Below are 16948 nucleotides of genomic sequence, written 5' to 3'. Positions count from 1 at the left end.
TATAACAACAGGATTCTAAGCACTGCTTTACAAATAGCTGCTTTTATGTCATAATAATGAGCTTTGAGGGGAAGCATTCTGAGCCCTTGTAGCATATTCTTTGTTTTCTCTATTTTATCCCCTTGAGGAAGACGATAAACTGAGGCACGAAGATGAGTGTAAACTCTCCAAAGACGTGGAACTGTTGTCTGAGCTGTGACAGCTCCTCACCTGCTTTTTTTTTCGTTTATACATTTTAAATGTCTTCTACAAGCTTTACAAAAAATAACTGAATAAGTCTATGTTTACAATTTTCACACTGCCTTTTAATTTATTTTTGGTTAGCGTTCACTCTAGGTTTCTGAGGGCTTAAAGCTATCCGCTAAAAGCTGCTTTCTCTGTCCCCAAAGAATATTTAACCCACTCTGCCAAATAAGATCTGCTAGGTGAAGCCCATCTTGACACAGGAAAAAGCAAAAGGAAGTAATATTTATCAGTGTCTACTCCATGTGGGGTCTCACGCTAGGTCCTTTACACAGGTCATTTTATTTAATCCTCACATCAACTCCACAAATTATATAAAATTATTTTCATTTTATTGACAAGTACACCGAGGCTAGTAAGTTGCATCATCAGGATTTATCTACCTATGAAATATTTCAGTCCCTAGATGTTCTGGTCTACAGCATTTACATTTTTGAAACATTTATAATCTTTCCAAAATTATAGTCACATCTCCCCACCTTGAGAGACCTAACTGTCTTTGATTTTTTTTTTTTTTTTTTTTTTTTTTTTTTTTTTTTTTTTTTTTTTTTGCGGTACGCGGGCCTCTCACTGCTGTGGCCTCTCCCGTTGTGGAGCACCGGCTCCGGACGCGCAGGCTCAGCGGCCATGGCTCACGGGCCCAGCCGCTCCGCGGCACGTGGGATCTTCCCGGACCGGGGCACGAACCCGTGTCCCCTGCATCGGCAGGCGGACTCTCAACCACTGCGCCACCAGGGAAGCCCCTGTCTTCGATTTTAAAAGAAAGTATCCCCTCCATCTACAAAGTAGTAGAGTTAGTTATAGTCTAAAAGTTAAATATAAATCTGCAAAAATGCCCATACAAATAATTTACTAATAATTTTTCATCAACTATAAAGATGAAATATTAGTGGTCCTGCCTGTATCATTTTGTGAAGATTTAGCCATTTTAATTATGACTTACATCAAATACCTCAGATTGCATTATATACTTTTCATAGGGTACGCAAATGTACTTATCATTGTTCTTTGACTTAAAAGAGTCTCTGGGTACAAAGATTTCCTGGTGGCTGGGAAACTGCCAGAATGCACACTGATGAAAGCGCACTGAGGAAGTACAGAGACCGTCCTGCAGTCTGCAGCTTTCATCACTGGAGCTCCGTCGGTGCATGTGTCTGCCTCTTCACAGGTGGCAAGGTTATATCATCTTTGCCCAAGGTAAGCCCTTAGAGTTAATGTTACCTTTTTCAGCCAAATCTGAGCCACTTAAAATAATCACTTGGAGCACAGTATGATCACCCCCTAGTGGGAACTTGCAAATGGTATCAGCACCAGGAAGCTAAAGGGCCGAAGAGCAGATGGACTGCCACCTTTTCAATTGTTGTTGTTTTTCCTATTGTTTTCCTTAAGAAAACTATAATTTGTTGCACAAATACTATGTGCCTGGCTTTCCAAATGACATTACCTGATTTATATCTCATAACAACTCTGCAAAGAAGATAAAATTATCCCCAGTTTTTCGACAAGAAGTGGTTAAGTATCTCACTCAAAGTCATGTAGAGGCCCAGATTCAAACCTAGGTCAGTAGTATTTTCCTGCTATATCAATAGTTCCTCCTTGGGGAACAATTCCCAGGATTTTCTTCATAGGAGAGTTGTCAAATACAATAGAACAAGTACCTTAAAAAAATAATATAAAACAACAAGGACCTACTGTATAGCACAGGGAACTGTATTCAAAATCTTGTAATAATCTATAATGCAAAAGAATCTGAAAAAGAATATATGTGTGTGTGTGTGTGTGTGTGTATAGACATACACATGTATGAATCACTTTGCTGTACACCTGAAACATTGTAAATCAACTATACTTCAATTTAAAAAATAGTAATAGGAAAATAAAAAATGTTTATAGAAACCATTTCTAGTACACTGTTGGGCTTTTTAAAGTTCTGGGTTAGTATTAGATAGGCCTTTTACTAATTCATTTTATTTACTTCTGTCTGCCACCAGCTGTAGCTACCGTATAAAAGCCAGTCACTTAGAGTTCGAGGTACAACTCTGGAATATGGTGCTAGACAGCCTTTTTCCTCAAACAGCTTGGGATAATCTCTGGAAAGCTACAGATTGAGAAATGCAGTGTCATAGAGGGTTAAGTAGTTGGACTTAGCTACTTAGTAGTTATGTGATTTTGGGTAGATTATGTTGACTTTCACCCCCAGGTTTTTTAAAATTAATTTTTATTGGTGTATAGTTGATTTACAATGTTGTGTTAGTTTCTGCTGTACAGCAAAGTGAATCAGTTATAGACACACATATATCTACTCTTTTTTAGATTCTATTCCCATATAGGTCATTACAGAGTATTGAGTAGAGTTCCCTGTGCTATACACTAGGCTCTTATCAGTTATCTGTTTTATATATATAGTAATGTGTATATGTCAATCCCAATCTCCCGGTTTATCCCTCTACCCCCTTTTTCCCCTTGGTAATCATAAATTTGTTTTCTACATCTGTGACTCTATTTTTGTTTTGTAAATAGGTTCATTTGTACCACTTATTTTTTAGATTCCACATATAAGCATTATCATATATTTGTCTTTCTCTGTCTGGCTTACTTCACTCGGTATGATTATCTCTAGGTCTATCCATGTCGCTGCAAATGGCATTATTTTGTTCTTTTTTATGGCTGAGTAATATTCTATTGTATATATGTACCACATCTTCTTTACCCATTCCTCTGTTGATGGACATTTAGGTTGCTTCCATGTCCTGGCTATTGTAAATAGTGCTGAAATGAACATTGGGGTGCATGTATCTTTTTGAATTATGGTTTTCTCTGGATATATGCCCAGGAGTGGGATTGCTGGATCATATGGTGTTCTATTTTTAGTTTTTTAAGGCACCTCTATACTGTTCTCCATAGTGGCCGTACCAATTTACATTCCCACCAATAGTGTAGGAGGGTTCCCTTTTCTCTGCACCCTCTTCATCATTTATTGTTTGTAGATTTTTTGGTGATGGCCATTCTGACTGGTGTGAGATGATACCTCGTTGTAGTTTTGATTTTCATTTCTCTGATAATTAGTGATGTTGAGCACCTCTTGGCCATCTGTATGTCTTCTTTGGAGAAATGTCTATTTAGATCTTCGGCCCATTTTTTGATTGGGTTGTTTGTTCTTTTGATATTGAGCTGCATGAGCTTTTTGCATTTTGGATATTAACCCCTTGTCAGTCACACCCCCAGTTTTGCTAGTTGTAGAATGGAGATAACAGTACCAATCTTGTGGGGATCATTATAGTGAGAATTAAATGTTAAGTCCTTAGTACAGAGGCCATCACATAATATATACTCCAAATATGATCACTAATATCACTCATAGTTATTATTAATTTTTTTTTTTTTAAATTTTTTATTTAATTTTTGGCTGCATTGGGTCTTCACTGCTGCATGCAGGCTTTCTCTAATTCTGGCAAGTGGGGGCTACTCTTTGTTGCGGTGCGTGGGCTTCTCATTGCAGTGGCTTCTCTTGTTGCAGAGCATGGGCCCTAGGCACGTGGGCTTCAGTAGTTGTGGCTCATGGGCTTAGCTGCTCCACGGCATGTGGGATCTTCCCGGACCAGGGCTCGAACCCGTGTCCCCCGCATTGGCAGGCGGATTCTTAACCACTGCGCCACCAGGGAAGCCCTATTATTAATTTTTTAATCAGTACCATAGCCCAAGGAATCGCCAATTCATTGGAATTACAATTCATATTATTACCCATCATTGTATACTCACACATCACCTAGCAGATGAGAAGTGCTACTTGACTCTCCATTACTTGGTATATGATTTTGTGGTGGTTTGGATGTTGCATAGTTAAGGAATTATCATACTGATGAGCTTGAAAATGGCCAGAGCATTCTCTGTCGTAGGGATTAGGATCGCATCTGAACAGTGAGCTCATTTGTTATGTCAATCACTCAGTAAGGCTGGTATTCCAGTGAATGACAGAAAGGAACAAAATGAAAAGTTTCTCCTGGATGAAATGTACTAGCTCAACAGGAGATAGCTTCATTATGATGAGCAGTAAGATAGCACACACACATGGAGGCATTGTGCTTAGAGATCAAAGGACGCTGCTAAAGGTATATTTGAGGTGGGTTGCATCCTTTTGGGCAAGAACAGAGTTTCCCAGTATGCATTCTGCAGCCTTCTTGTCTTATGTGGGTTAAGTTTCCATGGTCAAGTAAGAATGGGAAATATACCATGTTATATTCCTTTCCCACATTAGGAAGTCACAATGCATATGAGACATTTAAGGCTCTAAAAATACTGTAGGAATCAATCCTTCTTCTATTTATGCCTGATCATGAGTGATTTCCTCATTTTGCCCATGAAAATGTTTTTAAAAAGATTTGGGGGAGCATACATATGTAAAATTTGGAGATGAGTAAAACAATAACATGTCTATTTATAATATTTAATTTATAAATTTAGATGACATAGGTATTCATAACAACATATTACAGAAAAATACTTATTCAGAAATATTGCTTTTGTGAACTCAAATTTTATGAGTTTTTTTTTTCTTCCCACACAGAAGAACCCCCAAGGGAAAGTAAGGGCCTGGGGATACAGACTTGGCCCCTCTTATTCTGTCAACTCTCTCTCCTTGAGGTCTCAGCACTGACTACCCACTGCAATCTCCCTGGAGGCTTAAAACCTACATGATGCCACCTGAAAACATTTAAGTCAGAATCTCTGGGACTGGATCCCAGGCATTAGTGATTTTCAGTCTTCCTTAGTGATTTGCAGTCTTCCTTTTAGGGTTAAAACCTCTAAAAGGTCATCCCCTTATGTCATCCTTCTGAAAATTTGAAGAGTAGTGACCTATTGGAAGGAGTTGCGTCTGAACTGAGAAAGAATCTGTATAATGTGCAATGTTTCTTTAAGTACCTCCTCCCCACCGCCAGGTCACTCCTAATATCCCTGTTACAGACTTAGACACACAAAGCCCTGGCATAGCCCCAGTGAAGAAGCTGCATGCTTCCGATTGGATGGGATATTATTGGTAATGGGCAGTCTCATTTCTGAATTGAATTTGAGTGCTGGGAAATCATATCGGCTAACATTTCAGTCCTTTGTTTGTATTTGTATATTTAACAACAGATGCTTGCTCTTGGGGCTACACAGTTCTCATCTCTTTCCATTTCCCCTCACCGGGGCAAGGTTCCTCTATGTATTATTTCCTCTGATGGGAAAGAGAATCTGCAGTGACCCTTCTTCTTAGCCATAGGCTGCCTCCTCGCGAATTGTAAAGACGGCAAAAGAGAGAGTAGGAAGTAAAGCCTAGAATCCTTCTTCTATGGAGGTGGCCTGTTCAGAAGGCAGTCCATTTTAGAGATAAAAACCGAAAATACCCAGTGGGGAGCAATAATAATAATACCTTACAAATGTAGGATGTGTCATAACTTTTAAAACACTTGGGCATTCATCACTTTTCCTTTGAACATTTCAAAGAGATTGATGGAACAAATACCAGTAGCCTCATTTTAGGACAAAGAAACAACAGAGACACTGTGAAGATGAATCAGTTCCCCATGAGAACAAGAACAAGAACAGAGGTAGGACTAGTACCTGGATCTTCAGGTAGTACTCACCTTGAGCAGCTTCAACGATCATATGGTAAACCAGTGGTCCTCAGATCTGGCTACTCAGTAGAACAGCCTGGGAAGATTATAAAATAATACAATTACCCCGACTCACCAACGGGACTCTAACTCAAAAGACCTGGAGCTCAGGGAATCTGTACTTTAAAATAATTTCCCTGTAGTTATTCTCAATTCTGAATAAACTTTAGAATTACCTGGAGGTCTTAAAAAAAAAATCTCCTTGTCCAGATTGTACCCCAGATCAATTAAATCAGAATTTCTAGTGTTGGCACCCAGGCATCAGGGTTTGTAAACATCCCCAGGTGATTTCAATGTCCAGCCAAGCCTGGGAAACAGTACTCTGGACCAGAATTCTACAAGCTCTTTTTTCCTGAATTTCATCACAGCAAGTAGGGAAAGATGAGTGTAGAATTGAGAGTGAAAAGACCAGCCTTCAAGTCCTGTGTCTGCCTTTTGGGAAGGTCACTTCATCCCTCTTAGTCTCAGTTTTCTATTTTATCAAATGAGGAAAATGACAGTACTTACCTCACAGAGATACTATGAGAGTAGACGAGACAATGCATATGAAATCACAAAGTACCATCCACTTATTGGCTATTCCTACCATTTTCCAAAGAGCTCTCTTAAAGAAGATGTGGTTTTTTCCCCCAGATGTTCCCTTTGTGTCTGAAGGTCCCACCCTCGACCTTACCTCTAGGGCATGGAGCAGTACTCCAAAAGTTTCCACTAATAAAAGAAGGTTTGGAAATCGGAGGGATGTCCTCAAGGCTTCTTTTCACCGTGCCATTGGCATGTTCAGCCCTCTGCCCACAGGAGTTATGAATTTGCCAGTTTGCCACATGTTTACTCAGAAGGACAATTTTGTTTTCATAATACAGGAACACTGAAGCTATTACTAGTCACCTTCCGCATTCCTCCATCTAACTCTTTGAGTTCCCCTGAATGTGCCCCCAAACACCTCTTGTTTAGTCCCATTCAGCAAATTAGGGAAGGTTCTAGTATGTGTTTATTATCCAGTAAATGCTGAGTTCACTGTAACCCTGGCCCACTGGAGAACAAATCGACCCATCCGACAAACACCCACTCCCTGGCCTAACATATTGTACTGGTTAGAACAGAATCTTCTAATATTAGGAATGGTAGCATGAGGATCATTTCATAATCGCAAACACAGGCAAAAGCAATCATGAAATTATGGATGACTCATTGTCAAAGGAACTCTTGAATCATCTTGGTCAACCCCCTAGGTTCATCAGATGGGGAAACTTCTGCACCAAATTCACACTGTGCTATTAGTCTTCTCTCTAATTGCTTGTTATTACCAGCTTTATCTTGACCACGTCAAATGTATTTTTAAACCTCCCACAATTCCCTCCTCGGTAGGTAAAATATTTTGTGTGTGTGAGTACCTTTCTCTTATTTCTTACCTATTTGCCCGCTTCTTTCTCAAACTAGACAGTGAGTGGAAGTCACAGGTTATTTCTTATTTCTCTTAAATAAAGTAGTACCTGACACACTGTAGGGTGCTAGTACACATATGTTAAACGTAGGATTAATTCTATATTCTTTCCCATTGAAGGGGGGTTGTTTTCTAACAAGCCAAGGAAACTTAAGATTTGCTTTGTATATCACTTTCTCTAACATTCCACGAGTACAGAAATTTTGCCATGATATGTCTACATATATATTTTAGAGAGAAAGGGGAAGAGAGGAGGGGGACAGGAGGTAAAGGGAGGGAAGAGGAGAGAAGAGTAGACGAGGAGAGGAGAAATCACAAGAGGAGAGCAGATGAGAGGGGGAGAGAGAACACTATTCTAGGTTTGGGGATACAATGATGAACAAAACAGCCAAAAATACTTGCTTTCATGGAGCTCCCATTTGTGTGTGTGTGTGTTTTGGGGGAAGAGACAATAATAACAAAAAAGTAAATAAGCACAATATAACACTGTTAGATGGTGATAAATGTTATAGAGAAAAACGAGGTAGGCTAAGGGAACAGAGAGCACTGGGTGGAAAGTCTATTGAAATTTTAAATGAGTGAACAAGGAAGGCTTTGGTAAGAAGATGATGTTTGAGCAGACTTAAAGGAGCTGAGGTAGGGAGGCTTCAGGCTATGTGGGTGAAGAACATTCCAAGTGGAAGGAATAGAAATTATAAGGTCCCTCAGGTGGGAGAGAACCTGGAATGTTCCCAGAATGGCATGGAGGCTAGCGGGCTGTGTATGGTACAGGTGCAGATGAGAACATAGGAGGAGGGAATATACGGGTGGCTGAGTGGGGTAAGATGGGTGGTAGGGGTAGGTGAGCTTTGGAGGGACCTTTAATGCCATTGGAAAGACCATCGTTTCCTCTGACTGACATGGGAAGTCACTGGGGAATTGGATCTGACTGATGTTTAAAAGTGTCATTCTGGCTGCCGTGATGAGAATAGTGGATGGGAAGGTAAGTGTGGAAGTGAGAAAACCAGTTAGGAAGTTATGACAATGGGACAGGTGGCTCAGAGCAGGGTGATGGAGGAGGGCGTAGTAGAGGAGGACGAAGTCTAGATAAATTTTGAAGGTTGAGCTAATGGGATTTGCTCTCAGATTGATTATGTCATGAGGAGAATTAAAAATTACTCCAAGTTGTTTGATCTGAACAGCTGAGAGGTTGGATTGGTGGAGTTGCCAGTAATTGAGAGGAAGGCACCTAAAGGAGAGGATTTATGATGAAGGGGAAGATGATATGTCTGTCTGTATCTATCTATCTGTCTATCTATCTATCTATCTATCTATCTATCTAATAAGCTCAATATTATATATGAGATCAATACAGAGAGGATAAATAATATGCTGAAGGTCTCATAGCTAATATGCAGTACTTTGGGATTTAAAGTATTTTCGACTTCAAAACCCCTATTCTGGGCTTCCCTGGCGGCGCAGTGGTTGAGAGTCCGCCTGCCGATGCAGGGGACGTGGGTTCATGCCCCGGTCCGGGAAGATCCCACGTGCTGTGGAGTGGCTGGGCCCGTGAGCCATGGCCACTGAGGCTGTGCGTCCGGAGCCTGTGCTCCGCAACGGGAGAGGCCACAACAGTGAGAGGCCCGCGTACCACACGCACACACAAAAAAACCCTATTCTCCCTACCCAACTAGGACATTTTCATATATGTGTTATCACTTTTAATCCTCACAACAATTTTATCCCCATTTGTCAGTTAGAAAAACTGAAGTTCAGAGAGTTCAAATAACTGGCTTAAGTCATGTTAAGTGAGAGAGCAGAGATTCAAACTTGGTTTCTTTTTTCTTTCTTGTTTCTTTATTTATGTCTGGTATTTTTTTAAATTGAAGTCTAGTTGATTTACAGTGCTGTGCCAATCTCTGCCATACAACAGTGACTCATTTATACACATAGAGACATTCTTTTTCATATTCTTTTCCATGATGGTTTATCCCAGGAGATTGGATACAGTTCCCTGTGCTATACAGTAGGACCTTGTTGTTTATCCATTCTAAATGTAATAGTTTGCATCTACCAACCCCAAACTCCCAGTCCATCCCTCTCCCTCCCCCCCTCCCCCTTGGCAACCACAAGTCTGTCAAACTTGGTTTCTAACTCTCACACCTATATTTTTTCTATGACACTACCCTCCTGATTACGTATACCTTACAGGATGGTGGTAGAAATTAAATGTATGTACCCAGCACATACAATGTCTGGCACATAGTATGTTTTAAATAAATGACAACTATTACTGCTTAATGTAGATTTCATTTGTATATATTGTGTTTCCCGCCTAAGGGAACTGCTTTATGTTTATCAAAATATGAGGCTTAAAGTAAATCTTTTGTAGCCTCAAACACATCAGAAATATTTATTAATATTTACTGAGTGAATCACAAAAGGAGCAATTGAGTATATTACAAACAACATACCATGGACACTTCCACAATGCATATTGGTGTTTCCTAGTAGAAGAGACATAAAGGTAGGAGCATGTATGACTGAAGAAAATACATGGGGTTATCAGAGTTTCTTTTAGTAAAAAAGATCAAGAGCCTTGCAGAAGAGGCCCCCACTCTGCTGCAGAGATAGCTTTGTCTGTTCGTTGCTCAACAACTCTTGCCTATTATAACTCTGTGATTAACTCTGCACCGGACCATCTAGAGTTTTCACATTTGGAATCACTTTGTTCCTCTCTCAAATGAGGTGATGGATTCATTAATTCACCAATATCTTGTCTACATTCAAATTAAATCTGATGTACCCTAAAACCAGGTCTGAGTATTTTTCTACTGCACAGAATTTTCCACAGAAATTAAAAAAATAAATACCATTAAATGCTTGTCTAAGAAAAGAAGAAAAGTCTCAAATCAATAACCTAGGTTTCCATTAAAAAAAACAAAACTAGAAAAACAGGAATAAACTAAACCCAAAGAAGGCGGAAAGAAGGAAATAATAAAGGTAAGAACAGAGATCAGTGAAATTGACAACAGAAAACAATAGAGAAAAACAATAAAAAAACAAAGGCGGATTCTTTGAGATTAATGACATTGATAAGCCTTTAGCAAGACTAACAAAGAAAAAAAGAGATAAGACACAAATTGCCAATATCAGGAACGAAAGAGGGGTTATCACTACAGATCCCACAGACATTAAAAAGATATTAAGGGAATACTAAAAACAACTCTACTGACACAAATTTGAAAACTTAGAACAATTCCTTGATAACAACACACTACCAAAACTCACTCAAGATGTAATAGATAAGTCAAATAATTTTATAACAGTTAAAGAAATTGACTTTGCAGTTAAAAGTTTCAAAAAAAAAGCAATCTTCAGGCACAGATGGTTGCACTAGCAAATTCTACCAAATATTTAAAGAAGAATTACAGCCAATGCTATACAATCTCTTCCAGAAATTAGAAGACGAGAGAACACTCCCAACGCAATTTATAGGCCAGAATTACCCAGATACCAAACGTACTAGACAAAGACAGCACTACAACGAAACAAAACAAAACACTACTACAGGCCAAATATGCCTCATGACTATAAATGCAATAATAATCAGCAAAATAGAATATTAAGAAATTGAATCTTTCAATATATAAAAATAATAATCCACTATTACCAAGTGGAGATTAAAACTGGGAACGTGATACTGGTTCAATATTAAAAACTTAGTCAGTGTAATCCACCATTCAGATTGTAAACAATCTAAAAAAGAAAAATCACATGATCATATCATATGCAGAAACAGTATTTGACAAAATTCAACATCCATTCATAAGAAGACTCTGAGCAGACTAGGAATAGAAGGAAAGTTTCTTAACCTGATAAAAGGCATCTACAAAAACACCTCGCTAACATCACACTTAACGGTGAAAGACTGAATGCTTTTCCCCTAATTGTATGAACAATGGAAGGATATCCACTTCCTTTTTTTTTTAACTTTTTTTTTTTTTTTTTTGTGGTACGCGGGCCTCTCACTGCTGCGGCCCCTCCCGCCGCGGAGCACAGGCTCCGGACGCGCAGGCCCAGCGGCCATGGCCCACGGGCCCAGGTGCTCCGCGGCACATGGGATCCCCCCGGACCAGGGCACGAACCCGCGCCCCCCCCAGCATCGGCAGGCGGACTCCCAACCACTGCGCCACCAGGGAAGCCAAGGATATCCACTTTCAACACTCAACATTGTATCGGATGTCCTAGCCAGTATAAGGTAAGAAAAAGAAATAAAGGCAAGCATATTCTTAGATGATATGATTGTCCATTGAGGAAATTCCAAGGAATCCACAAAAGAACTCCTAAACTAGTAAGTGAATTTAATTAGATTGCAGGATACAAAGTCAACACACAAGAATCAAATGTATTTCTTTATAGTAGCAATCAACAAAATTTTAAAAATTACGTTAGCTCAAGGGGCTTCCCTGGCAGTCCAGTGGTTGACTCCACCTTTCCACTGCATGGGGCATGGGTTCAGTCCCTGGTTGGGGAATTAAGATCCCACACACTGCATGGTGCAGAAAAAAAAAAATTACATTAGCTCCAAAAACTTAAATACTTAGATATAAATCTAACAAAACATGAACAGGGTTTGTATGAGCAATACTACAAAACCCTGACAAAATAAATTAAAGAAGATCTAAATTAATGGTGAGATATACTACTTTATGGATTGAAAGAATAGGCGTAGCAAAGATGTAACTCTCCCCAAACTGACCTATAGATTTAGTGCAATTCTAGCCAAATCTCAACATTATTTTTATAGATGCAGATAAGCTGATCCTGAAAGGTATATGGAAAGGCAAAGGAGCTATAATAACTAAAATGATTTTGAAAAATTGTAATTAAGTTGGAGAAATCACACTGTCAGATTTTAAAGATTTACTATAAAGCCACAGAAATCAATTCAGTGTGACATTGGCAAAATGACAGACACATAGATCAGTGCAACAAAATAGAGAACACAAATATGCCCATGTGATTTTCCACAAAGTTGTGAAAGTAGTTCAATGGAGGAAGGATGGCCTTTCAACAAATGGTGTTGAAACAAATGGATAGCCATATGCAAAAAGTGAACCTTGATCTTAACTTCAAACTCTGTACAAAAATTAACTCAACTCACATGGGTCATAGATCTACATGTAAAACATAGAAATATGAAATTTTAAAGAAATAAAAGGAGAAAAACTTTGTGACTTGGGGTTAGACAAAGAATTCTTAGATGTGATACCAAGAGCACAATCTGTAAAAGACAGATGAATTAGATTTGAGCAAAATGAAAAACTTTTGCTTCAAAGGCACTATTTTGAGAATGAAAAGACATGCTATAGACTGGGAGAAAATATTTGCAATCACATATCCAACAAAAGACTTGTATCTAGAATCTTAAAAGAACTCTCATAACTCAACCATAAGAAAACAAACAACTCAATTAAAAAAAATACTGTGTTCATGAATTAGAAGACTCAACATAGTAAAGATTTAACTACTCTCAAATTTATCTGTAGATTTAACTCAATTCAAATAAAAATTCCAACAGGATTTTTTGAAAGTATATAAAAACTCATTCTAAAATTTGTATGGAAAAACAAAGGAACTAAAATATCCCCAAACAATTTGGGCAAAAGGATGGCAAACAAGCACATAAAAATATTTATTTGCCATTTGAGAAATGAAGATTAAAACCACAGTGAGATACTGTGGCACATCTATTAGAATAGCTAAAATAAAAAATATTGATAAGTGCTGGTGAGGATGTGGAGCAACTGGAACTCACAGACATTCCCAGTAGCAAAATGATATAGCTACTCTGCATAGCAGTTTGGAAATTTCTTATAAAGTTAAACATATATTTACCATATGACCCAGCAATCCCATTCATAGGTATTTGCACTAGGGAAATGAAAACTTATCTTCACATCAAAACCTGAACACGAACATTTATAGCAGCTCTCTTCATAATTGCTAAGAATCGAAAACACCCAAAAGTCCTTCAGTAGGTGAATGTATAAATAAACTGTGCTATATCCGTATAATGGAATACTATTCATCAACAAAAGGAATATTGTGCAAATACAAATTGTATTTGTACACAAAACAATTTGGATGAATCTAAAAAGCGTGATACCTATTGAAAGAAGCCAGTTTCAGGAAGTTGTATAATGTATAATTCCATTCCTATGCTATTCTCTAAAAGACAGGACTGCAGTGACAGGAAAAAGGTCAGTTACTTGTAGGAATAAGGAGTAAAGAGAAGGTGTGACTACAAAGGGATAATATAGGGAATTTTGGGTGGGGGGCAGCCAGGATAGGGAACTGCTCTGTCTGTTCTTTTACTGTGGAGATAGTTACATGAATCTATCCATGTGTTAAAATTCATAGAACTGTATTTTTAAAAGTCAGTTACATTGTATATTAATTTTAAAATAAAATAAAATAGTTACTTAAGAAATTTTTGGTGCTGAAGGACTAAAGGATTTGGACTTTAACATTTGGTTGCATTTATTCCCTGAATTGTTCATATTCATTATCCCCTACAGAGAGAGTGTCGATCAGTTTATGTTCATATACATATTAATGAAGCTGGAATAGCTTTGGGATGGAATATAATGATTTAGTTCTGTATATGTTGGCCTCAAGGTATTTGTGGGATGTTTCTGGTGGAGATATTTGTCATGTACATATCTGAACCTCAGCAGAGAGGTGAGGATGGGAAATTCCATTTAGGAAGAAACATTTAGGAAGTTTGCCATGTGGATGAGACCACCCAGGGAGAATTCATGAAGTGAGATAAGGACTCAGCATGGAACCCAGGGACATAAATATCTGAGGGAAAATGAGAGAAAAAACTCATAAAGGAGATTGAAATGGGAGTAGGAGGAGAAATAAGGCATCAGAGTAAAGAAAGGCTCATATAGGTCAAGAGTTGAGTAAGAAAAGAAGAGTCAGCAATCTTCAAAGGAAACCCTCCTACACTGTTGGTGGGAATGTAAAATTGGTACAGCCACCATGGAAAAAATTATGGAGGTTCCTTAAAAAACTAAAAATAGAGTTACTATATGATCCAGCAATCTCAGTCCTGGGCATATATCCAGAAAAGACAAAAACCCTTATTCAAAAGGATACAGGCACTCCAGTGTTCATAGCGGCACTATTTACGATAGCCAAGACATGGAAACAACCTAAATGTCCATTGACAGATGAGTGGATAAAGAAGATGTGGTGTGTGTGTGTGTGTGTGTGTGTGTGTGTGTGTGTGTGTATACACACAATGGAATATTACTCAGCCATAGGAAAGAATGAAATAATGCCATTTGCAGCAACATGGATGGATCTAGAGATTATCATACTAAGTGAAGTAAATCAGAGAAAGATAAACATCATATGATATCCTTTATATGTGGAATCGAAAAAAATGATACAAATGAACTTATTTACAAAACAGAAATAGACTCACAGACTTTGAAAACAAATTTACAGTTACCAAAGGGGAAAGGGGGGAGGAGGGATAAATTAGGAATTTGGGATTAATAGACACATTACTATATATAAAATAGATAAACAAGGACCTACGATATAGCACAGGGAACTATATTCAATATCTTGTAGTAACTTATAATAGAAAAGAATCTGAAAAAGAATATGTATACAACGGAATCACTTTGCTGTATACCTGAAACATTGTAAATCAACTATACTTCAATTTAAAAAAAAAACATAAAATCTTTATATTTATACATGAAAAAAAAAGAACACTCTCCAATGGCATGGAGAAGTTGAGTAGGATGAGGTTTGAAAAGTCACCATTATGTTTGACAACTAGGAGATCACTGCAATGTTGTAAAAGCACTTTTAGGGTACGAGCCAGAGAGACATAACTTTAGGAGTGAATGAAAGGTAAGAAGCATCTTCGTAATGTTTTGGCTTGGCTGAATTTGAATTCTTGAATAAGGTTTTGTTGTGAAGATTACTATCTCAAATCGCCAAGCCAAGCTAAATGAGAATTTCAGTGAAGCTTTGCATTTCTGGCAAAACTTGAAGCCAAGTAATAATTATATGTGTTTAGGGTTTAGACATAATCTTTTTTTTGAAAGACTCAAAATTAGTAAGTCAATTCAACACTGCTAATTGAGCACTGACAGTGTTGCAGACAATGAAAGACATATAAAGATGTACCAGAAATTAGAACTGAGTTTATTTAACTTAACCTCTTCATTTGAAAGATGAAGAAACTGAGACTCAGAAATGAAGTAACTTGGCCAAGATTGTGTTGAATCTGCTTCCCTCCTCTCCCACTATATCATATTTTGCTAGTTCCTATACCTTTCCCCTTACATAAAGCTCTTCTCTACAACAAGCATGGTACACATAGAGTAGATACTCATAGCCTATGTTTGGTCCCTTTCTGAATGGATTTGTGTAGTTGGGTGAACCAGAAATTTATGGGAAAAGGGGAATTACTGTCCCTGGAGTAAATCAGCAACAAATTCAACGTGTACAGGGTATGGGTGTGGTCTTGATGGATTTGTAGACTTGGTATAAACAGAAAGAAGAGGTCCAGGCACACCTCAGAGATATTGCAGGTTCTGTTTCCAGATCACTGCAATAAAGTGAATATCACAATAAAGCAAGTACATGAAGTTTTTGGTTTCCTGGTGCATAGAAAAGTTATGTTTATACTATACTGTAGTCTATTAAGTGTGCAACAGCATTATGTCTAAAAATTTTACATACCTTAATTTAAAAATACTTTTTTGCTAAAATATGCTCACCATCATCTGAAAAATGCAAGGTTACCATAAACCTTCCATTTGTAAAAAATGCAATATCTGTAAAGTGCAATAAAGCAAAATGCAGTAGGAGGACGTATGCCTGTACAAGGATACAGACTGCTTTTTTTTTTTTTTTTTTTTTTTTTTTTTTTTTTTTTGCGGTACGTGGGCCTCTCCCTGTTGTGGCCTCTCCCATTGCGGAGCACAGGCTCTGGACGCGCAGGCTCAGCGGCCATGGCTCACGGGCCCAGCTGCTCCGCGGCATGTGGGATCTTCCCGGACCGGGGCACGAACCCGTGTCCCCTGCATCAGCAGGCAGACTCTCAAGCACTGCGCCACCGGGGAAGGCCCCGACTGCTTTTTGAAAGCAAAACAAGACATTTGGCAGAAAAATATTGTGATTGATAGGTACACATGAACAGATATTTGATTCTCCCCCTAACTGGACACTATCCTTCTAAAATTCTTTGCTAATACAATGAAAGTTTCTGTGGTTTACTCTAATGAGAGAGACTGTTCCTTTAACATAATTCCAAATAGTGTTTTGGAGGAACAATTTGGCTAGAGTTTGGCTAGAAAATACCTAGATAACTATCAATGAGAGACTATGTTCAGAAGTGTAGTGAATAAGCATGCTGGTGTTCAAGTTAAATGGTGGATCTCAGCTTGAGTGCATGTTACCTACCTGTTTTGTAACCTTAAATAAGTGTCTTGACCTCTCTAAGCCTCAGTTTCCTCCACTGTAAAATAGGTAATGTGGGAATACTGAAAAGAACACATAGGATGTCCTTCCTATAGCACCAGGTTTATTAAAT

General features: G+C 38.3%; 1 long non-coding RNA gene across 1 annotated transcript; it reads right to left on the bottom strand.

Moving 5' to 3' along the window:
* Positions 1 to 741: 741 nt before the first annotated feature.
* Positions 742 to 16313, bottom strand: LOC125965189 (uncharacterized). The gene is made up of 2 exons (XR_007478783.1): positions 16252 to 16313; positions 742 to 809 (listed from the first exon to the last, which is right to left on the bottom strand). It is a non-coding gene; the product is annotated as an uncharacterized LOC125965189 (long non-coding RNA).
* Between the last annotated feature and the right edge of the window lie 635 nt (positions 16314 to 16948).

This window comes from Orcinus orca, chromosome 8 (genome assembly GCF_937001465.1).
Source record: "Orcinus orca chromosome 8, mOrcOrc1.1, whole genome shotgun sequence".
Lineage (NCBI taxonomy): Eukaryota > Metazoa > Chordata > Mammalia > Artiodactyla > Delphinidae > Orcinus > Orcinus orca.
This window is presented reverse-complemented; position numbering and strand designations above follow the sequence as displayed.